Source organism: Sinohyriopsis cumingii, chromosome 19, assembly GCF_028554795.1.
Source record: "Sinohyriopsis cumingii isolate HCF-2022 chromosome 19, ASM2855479v2, whole genome shotgun sequence".
In the NCBI taxonomy this organism is placed as follows: domain Eukaryota; kingdom Metazoa; phylum Mollusca; class Bivalvia; order Unionida; family Unionidae; genus Sinohyriopsis; species Sinohyriopsis cumingii.
The window spans coordinates 69,711,168-69,720,174 of record NC_142979.1 but is presented as its reverse complement, the minus strand read 5'-3'; the positions used below and the strand labels follow the sequence as shown (position 1 = coordinate 69,720,174).

Here is a 9,007-nt window from a genome sequence, read left to right as displayed (position 1 = left end):
AATGAGCTTCAGATATGGTACACCGGTTCAAAATGGTAAATGTCAGTAGCATAATGGTTTGTCAGGCGCTTTCCCATACTGCCTCGAAATTTAAGATTGAGCAAGCATTAAGTTTAAGGTCAGAGTAAGTTAGTCGTACGTATTAGCTCAACCTTTGGCCACTAACTTTGAAGTATTTTTCACCATCCCCTCTGAAATGATCAGACTTTAGTGGTGTTTCCTCGATCCCTCTTGCGAGCATTGTTTATATTGTTTATGACTGGATCTCTGTCCCTAACAGTGTTTCTAGCTTAGTTTTTTTCACCTCTCTTTGACCGCTGCAGGTGCCACTATCTATATCCGTTTCTTGAACGGTTCTCAGTGGTTGAATTTTGGTCATTGAGAAAAATGTCTTATTATGTCTACCAGAATTTGATTCCTCTGCTGTGAATGCTTCAACGGCATTCGATTTTCTTTCTCGCAGGAATATTCCAAAAATGCTCTTTTTGTTCAAATTTTCTTTCATGCCTTCATTCAAACGTCTCCATTTCTGTGCCTGTTCGCTCCTCTTTTTCATTTTTCTGAGTTTATCTCTAGCCTGAGCATGCAAATAATAAACTGTAAAATTATTTACAATGACTGGTACAGATAGTGCTATGACTAAAATACCGCTGATAGCACAACATGCGCCTACGATATAACCCAATACGGACTTCGGCACAATGTCACCGTACCCAATTGTAGTCATAGTAATAATTGCCCACCAACATGCAATCGGTATATGTTCTATATCTGTTTCAATTCCCGAAAATAATTCCATATAATACTCAACACACGCAAATATTATAACTCCAATTAGAACAACTATCAGTAACAAAAGCAGCTCCTTAGTACTGGCAGCAATGGTGTACATCAAAATCTTCAATGCAAGGAAATGCTTCATTAGCTCAAATAATCGAAATATTCTGAGAATTCGTGTCGAGAAAAGTACCTGGATGATATTCAAAATTTTGATCGGATCTGGGTGAAGCATGACGATCATTACTCCTATGTAGTAGGGTATGAGAGAGAACAAGTCAATAAGTGTACTTGGTGACCGTAGAAACTTCAGTCTGTTGGGTGAAGCCAAAATTTTAACAATCAGCTCGATAACAAAAAATAAGTTACAGATGTTATCGATCAGTAGTAAAATGTCTGTTGGAGAAGTATCAGTGAAAATGTCGAACTCGTGCCGTAGATCCTTGCTAGTGATGTTCCGGGAACTGTCAGGAGCATGCATAAAAATGTCATCAAACGTCGGCAAGGTCTCCACCACAAAAACAGTAATGGATAGGAGGACGACCATTAAGGAAACAATGGCAAAGGTCTGAAAGTATGAATGAAAAAATGTAAGAGAAGACAATTATATAGAAGAAAAAATATACGAGTCTTGTGTGAAAGAAAGAATGCACGAACAGAAGAAAGGAAGAAATGGATACTTTCGGAAAACAATGTTGTAATATCCAGTACATATTTGTGCGAATATTCAGGTTCACGTCTAATATTGATCTGTATTGTCTTCTTTTCTTAATGGATTGTCAATTTGATAGGGTTTGTGATGAAGAGGCGAGCGTTCTCTATCACTGTATATGACGCAAGAATACAAAACAGGAGAATAATTGGAATTTTATTTGTATACCTACTATCAACTTTTGATGATGTTCTACGTAACATTTCTCAACAAATAATTCTAGAAATTCTCATTGTTGAGGGGTTTATCCAAGGTTAATAATATATAAAAAGATGTTAGTTAGCGAGATAGTGTTTCTAACTAAATGTCCATAGCCGTACCACATAGGTTATTTCTATGCCCTCTCTGCTTTCATTTCATCTGTAAGTAATTTTCACAAAGTCTTTGAAATATTCCGGAGTGTCCATGGATGCAGAGGATACATTACTATATATTAGTGATATGACTCAAGAAGGCACTTGTCATAGCCTGAATCATTATCTCTGCGAAAAGATATAAACATTTCTCCAACATAACTATTTAAATGATCAGAATGGTATTTTCACTAGTGCGTGTCACACGTTTGTTGTAGAAATTGCGAATAAGATGAACATTTCTTTGCTTGATTGAAAGGGTCTTTTTCGACATCTAGATAGATAGATAGATGCTGAGTCATTTGTGGAGACAAAGCAATAGACAACTTCAAGATTAGGATAAGAGTGAAAGAAGGATCTATCCTTTCCCCTTTCTTGTATCTCCTGGCAATGGACTGGTTGATGAAAGAGACAGTCATGGACAATAATCAAGGAATTCCACAAGTTAAAGCATATAGCACAATTATCTATTCCAGAGTTAACTGCCTTCTAAGTGGAATTTTAAAGAGACTAATATTGCGAATGTCAAGAATGATAAGTAATTAAAAGGTGCACGGATGTGTGCTAGACTGTGTTTCCTTACTATCATAAAGGTTAAAACTGTCCTAAATAAAATGAATGAACAAGTCAAGATTACATGTGCTGCATTTAAGCTGATGTCTGACATCAATCCGTCACTTATACACTGTCATGTTTTCGACATGAATATAGCGTTTTCTTCATTTGTTTCATCGACAAAAAAACAGGCGAAGTTTTTCCTGAGGCTTTTCACGGCGAGTAAGCTTTTATTGTGTGGTGATATGTTTAGTCGAAATGCTCTATACCGAATTTGATAAATAGGTAAGGTAAATCTATGGATTGTCAAATAAGAATGGAATATATGTATTCCTAATTAATAAACACAAATTATTTCCAAAGATCAGAATGTTTATATCAGGAAAATAACGTTTTATCGAAGCTGGATAAATATGATGGAGAACTTGAAATGACGTTTAATACTTAAAGAGGCGGAAATACCGTGTAGAATTCAAGGCATGTTTATGTTCTGTATTTGATCAGCAACATATTCACCGATTACTATTAGAATCAACTGAGAGGGAGATGAAATATAATCAAATGTTGAAAGAAAGACAAACAAAATGTAATAACAAATGGATGAATATAATAAATGAAAGACTATAAAATGCAATAACAAAATCAACATCTCTTTGTACGTTGAACGCAGAGAGGGTAGAAAGATACGCGGGTAGGTAAGCTGGTACAAATAGACAATTATCACACGTTTTAATAAATCATTACGGTTAAGGTTTTGGAAATATAAGTGACCAAAACATATGTTACGTTGATTTCAATGCAGGGTATTTTATTACTCAACAATTAATAGTCATTTTGTTCCAATGAATCTGTCATAATTGTATTGCATGAACACCAATGGCCTTCAAATATCTTCATATTGCCTAATTCATTACTGCAACAGATTCATTAGAAATTCCTTAAGATACATATGGTGAATAAATTAGGAAATATGCATAGTAACCAAAAAAGCCTGACACAGTATAATTGAGTCGAACATCTAAAACTCTTTTCAAACTTTTCCATTTTCAACTTGATACTGTTTTTCATTTGGAAAGAGCAAATTATTTCAGATATGTTTTGTGTACAAGTGATCGAGCCTTGAGCCATCATGTTGTACTGTGTATGTAAATGATAGATAGATAGATAGATAGATAGATAGATAGATGGATGGATGGATGGATGGATGGATGGATCACGTAATAACGCAGTATAAAGAAAATAAAGGAGGAACGAAAGAAAAGGAAATAGAACGGTAAACGTTCTTTGAATGAATGAATGAAGTTCAATTACATAAGTACCAAATTGTTACAGAAAACCGACCTTTATTATTTTAGTGTAAGGAGCATCCAATTTACTTCTATGAAGAATTACATATCATTTTGGGATAAGTGAACTATACGATTTGTATACCTTTAAAATGTGTGTGAACTATCAATTACATGTACTATGGGAACACTGGCGAGATTGCTTCCTACATATTTTTGGAAACTAATGTGATGCAGATTTATAAGAAAGGTGCTTGACATGGTCAGTAGACTTCCTTTGGTAGTTTTAAGCAAAATAATACTTACTGGTCTCCAACTCAATTCTATGTGAAAATGTATCCATAAGCCAAAATGACCTATTACCTGTATCATCATATATTTATTAAATTATTCATATAAGCAAACTTATCATTGCGAGAATGAAATACTCTTACTCCTAGAATTAACATTACAGCGTAAGCATATTATCTTAAACCAAGAAGAATCAGTACAACTGCATAGCATTTGCCACCATGGCGACATAAACGGTATCTACCGATTGCCTTCTTATTTATTCGTTTGTGTAACTTACTGGTTTCCTACCGTAAATACTACCACTGCAGTCATACCACCAATGTACACCACTATATTTTAATAGGTACTATGTTATTCCAGGGACACTCATTCTGTTTTGAGGTGAATTCACTACTAGTGAACCATGGCATTATGAAAACTCACTAAAACTTCATTCCCTGACGTTTGGTCCTAGTAATCGACTAATTATTTCGGGCCAAGGAATATTTCCAATGTACTGAATTACAATAATCAGACAAATAATCACAAAAATCAACGAATTCCTTAAAACGGGGCACTGTAGTCAAATGTGCATAACCAAAATGTATTACACTACTGTCGCCTTGAAAAGGATCACAGGACCTCCAGTGACTAAAACGTCACTCTTCTGTGGTCGAATCAAAATTGATGACTTTCACCAAAATCAATCAGCAACCCAATTAATTATTGCAAAACATGATTAAAACAAAACTCTGAATCAATGGACTTGGACTTCCTTGAATCACTAATTGCTTAAAAGTAAACTAGATGTCAACAATAAACACAAATTAACAAGCTGAATCCAACATGAAATTGTTCCAACAAGTTATTCGGATTCAAGCTCTCTCATAACAATCCTCGGAATTCGCTGCTGGAAAGACTTCTCTACACATAGGTCTCTAACAACAAGACAACAAAATGTAACACAGTACTATTTCCGTTTGCCCCAAAAACTCAGGTCTGGAGTTTGCGTTTGCACCATGATACACGACTCCCAATAGACCTTTGTGCACCTGTGCACAATATTTTTTTGACTCAGTCTCAGTCAGCTGATCATATCTTCTTACAATTAAACTCATTACTGATGCACAATCCTACAGAGACCTAACAAAGCCATTAGAGAACATACTGCCAAATGCAAACGTTTGGAACACTATCATATAAACGAACACAAACGATTCAACTATACTTCATGCTGCTAATTAATTAACTAGTGCTATGAATTGTCCTTCAGAACTTCCCAAATGGATACTATTCCATCCAAGTAGACCATTCAAACTATGCATGACAGAAACCATACAGGACCAATCTGTTTGTCAAGATTGTAGAGACTAATTTTTAAATACACTGTAAGAAGCAATTTCCAACTGGTAAGTCGCTAGCAGGTCAATGAAAATATAATACACGAACCTTCCTGTGTACAACGAGGTTAGAGAATGCGTTCTTCAGAGAACAACACGTCTCTTACGAACCTCAAAAACAAGTCATCCATGACCTAAACGCACAACTGGTGTGACACATATTGTTATCCACAGACAAACGCTAGACTTAACTCTGCCATCAATCAGCTGTTCACCACAAGTACTAACTCTACATGGACAAGAAAATACAGTCCACTAACCTCCAAACAATCATACATAAAACCACCACCTTCCCTTATCATTTTAGCTCGGCTTCGCTCGCAGCACAAATCAAACATATATATTTAATTTAATAAATTCTGGTTTCAAGCAGCAAACAACTTCTAAAAATGTTCTGATCTAATACTGCACGTAATTAATTAAAAACAAGTTATTCACGACAACAGAAAAAATAAACATCTTTCATCTCATAATCAACTCACTAGAATCACACTATGCATTCAGCCGATGGGCGCAACTCAATATAGTTCTAACTGCGCGGCTTTTGTATCTCAACCCGCTTGACATTTTGTCTTATGCCCAACCAAACGTAATAATCACGGATAGTCCTGGATTTCACCATCGACCGAAAGGTAAGATCTGAACGTCCTCGAGTCTGTAGTTCAGCATTAAATGCAAGCAGACGATAGCAAGGAAATATATATTTTATTGTGTCATCTTCGCAACTAACAACTGCTGCTCATCCATTTTCTTTGAAGTAAATATACAGGCAACAACAAAAACAACATTTTTAACTTTTTAAGTACTTACAATAAGTATTGACTTGTATTTTCAAACATGAGTTAAAAATGTACTATGCAACAATGAAACCAGCAACCAATACCAAATTTACCAAAATCAATATTTGTTTTTGCACCAAAATTAAAACGCATTGCAGTGTACATTAACGATATTTACTGCGTACTCGAGGTTGTTCGGATCTTATATTTCGGTCAGTGGTGAGATCCAAGACTATCCGAATGGAAACGGCACTGCCGGGGACATTACTTGTCCAGACGTTAAAATCGGCGAACAATTATTGCATTTTCTCCAATATATCACAAACTGAACGAAGTGCGTTGAGATGTTTGGAAAATTGAACTATTCTTGATTACGACTGGCTTAAGTTGGAAATTAGCAGACGCAACTGAGATAAACTAGCAGAGGGTTGGAACTACCGAGGGGTGTGGACTGGTGTCTTCACTTCTGTTATATTGTTACTGGTTAGACCCACATCCCTTGATTCATTGACGGGTACTCCTAATTTTCTTTGTAACGAGCCCCTGTGATTTGGCCCAGATCTAGCTACCACGTGTCGACAAAATGTAACACACTTCTTCTCACTCCACTTATATGCTCCTGTGAGCCCTCTCATCAATTTCATTTTCTTGTCTGTATCATCGGTGTATTTTACATCCGAGAAAAATATTCAGTGTTGGCTAAACATAATGCACTCAAATTAAACATCTTTCTCAAGAGCAAATAAAAAGATGTACTTTCGCAGACTAACGGTCACGAAAAATAAATGAAACATTTACAGGCTCTCTAACACCTAATATTTTTTATATTTTTTTTATATGATATGTCTTTCTTTCTCAATTGCGAACGAATAGTCTGTGCTAAATATAATAAAACCAAATCAACAAGTCAAATATGGCATGATGGAAACAAACTAACATTTCACTCCGTGACGTTTGCTCCAAGTAATTGGCTAATTATTTCGTGCTAGAGAATATTTCCATTGCACCAAATTCCAATAATCAGACAAGTAATCACACAAATCTAAGAATTCCTTAAAACGGTGCGCTATGACCAATTGCGCATACTCCAAATATATTACACTATGTTAGACAAGTTATACATAAATGTACCAGATCCAATTCTCTCTCTCTCTCTCTCTCTCTCTCTCTCTCTCTCTCATCGCCAGTTAAGAAGATTTGTTTATATGTTTATAAGTTATGGAAGACTCAGATGTCGTTGATTATGTGTTCTAGTCCCTATTTTTTAAACGTCATCAAGCTGAATTTAACACTACAGTTAGGCAATAAAGGCTATATAAGTTAGATTGCTATTGTGTCCATTATTGATATGTTTAGTTGGAAGCAACATATCCTTGTATTAGCTGAGCAAAAGAAGCAGTTAATCATCAATCAGTAGTAGTCTATTGAAGACCAAGAAAAGGAAACGATAAAGAATCTGATAACTTTTAGATTTAAAGGAATTCCTTCAAACTTTGACATTTTAATGCTGTCGTGGGTAGTTGGTTCTACCCGGGGTTTCCAGGGTACTTTCTCCAGCAGTTATACTGACCGCCCTTATATCATATCTTGTGCTGAAAATGGCGTTAAACCCTTCAAAAACAACAACAAAAACAATATGCTGCTGTGGTATTTCAAACATATAAAGCTAAAATATCAATAATAAAATCTCAGCCATAGAAAACCCTAATTATGTTTCCAAGAATCTGGTGAGATAAGCTTAAATATAACCTAATGCCGATAACGTAGTATAGTAACATTGGAACAGTGGATAAGAGATAAACAATGCTAGAAAATGGCATAATGTATGGCCAAAAGTCGATATTAATCCTTGAGATTTAGAGATATCCGTAATTTTTTTTATTAATTACTGATATATATCACAAATATTGTTTTAATGTGCGGAAATTACAAGTTGTATTCGGGATTAAATTAAGTTTATTTATAAAAACGCCTGGGACGGGTTAGAGTGATTGTATCAAACTGATTACCAGTGCTCTCTTGGAACTATACGGGTCCTGGATTGCCTTCCATAGTTTGGGTCTGGTCCGAGTCCAGAAGGAAGACCATTCGTCAGTATAAACATCTCTATATAGTTCCTCTTCATCACTTTCAAACGATTTTAGCATCTCCTCCGTGTCCTCGTAACTAATGTAATTTACCCAACAACATTGCTGAATGTCCTTTTCATCCAACTCCCAGTAGTCGATTTCAGCCTTGACAAGGGGTCCACAAATATCGCTTGGCATGTGTAATTGTCCGATTCGGTAATAATTAAGAATAAAGACAAATATATAAGGATTCCTGTCGAAATAAAAGTCCCGCTTTCCTGTCGTCCTTGCCGTCTCCGCTATAGCGTGGAGTCGTGTGTTTGGCAATTTTTCTAAGGTTGATATTTTTGTCTCATGCTTTATGCCCCCTACATTCAGAGTTACTATGTCGTGCGTCTCGGTGCTGTCGTTATCCGAAGCTATCGATACAACTTTTTGTCCCTTTTGGCAGTTCGTTTTCCTTGATTTGATTAAATTTCCATTAATATTTGCTTTTTGAATATCTGATTTTTTCATTTTCTCCATAACGAAGTTCGAATTCAGTTTTAGCTTTTGTTCTCTAACCGGAATTATTATATTTCCTAAATCAGCAAACACCAATTTAAAAAATATACTTGGAACAAATAGTACGATGTTAACCCTCTTTTAAACTGAACTATTTGGTTGTATGAAAATCGTTTTCTTCCCTTAAAGACAATGTTGGCGTATGAATCGATGGTTAACAAAGCAGCGTCCCTTTGTGTCCATGAACAGACAAATGCATAAGCTCTTGTTTAGCCAGTAATGTGTTGGGATATGATGAT

General features: G+C 35.6%; 1 pseudogene; it reads right to left on the bottom strand.

The window, feature by feature from the left end:
- Window positions 1-253: 253 nt before the first annotated feature.
- Window positions 254-8,729, bottom strand: LOC149775914 (potassium voltage-gated channel protein Shaw pseudogene; annotated as a pseudogene).
- Between the last annotated feature and the right edge of the window lie 278 nt (window positions 8,730-9,007).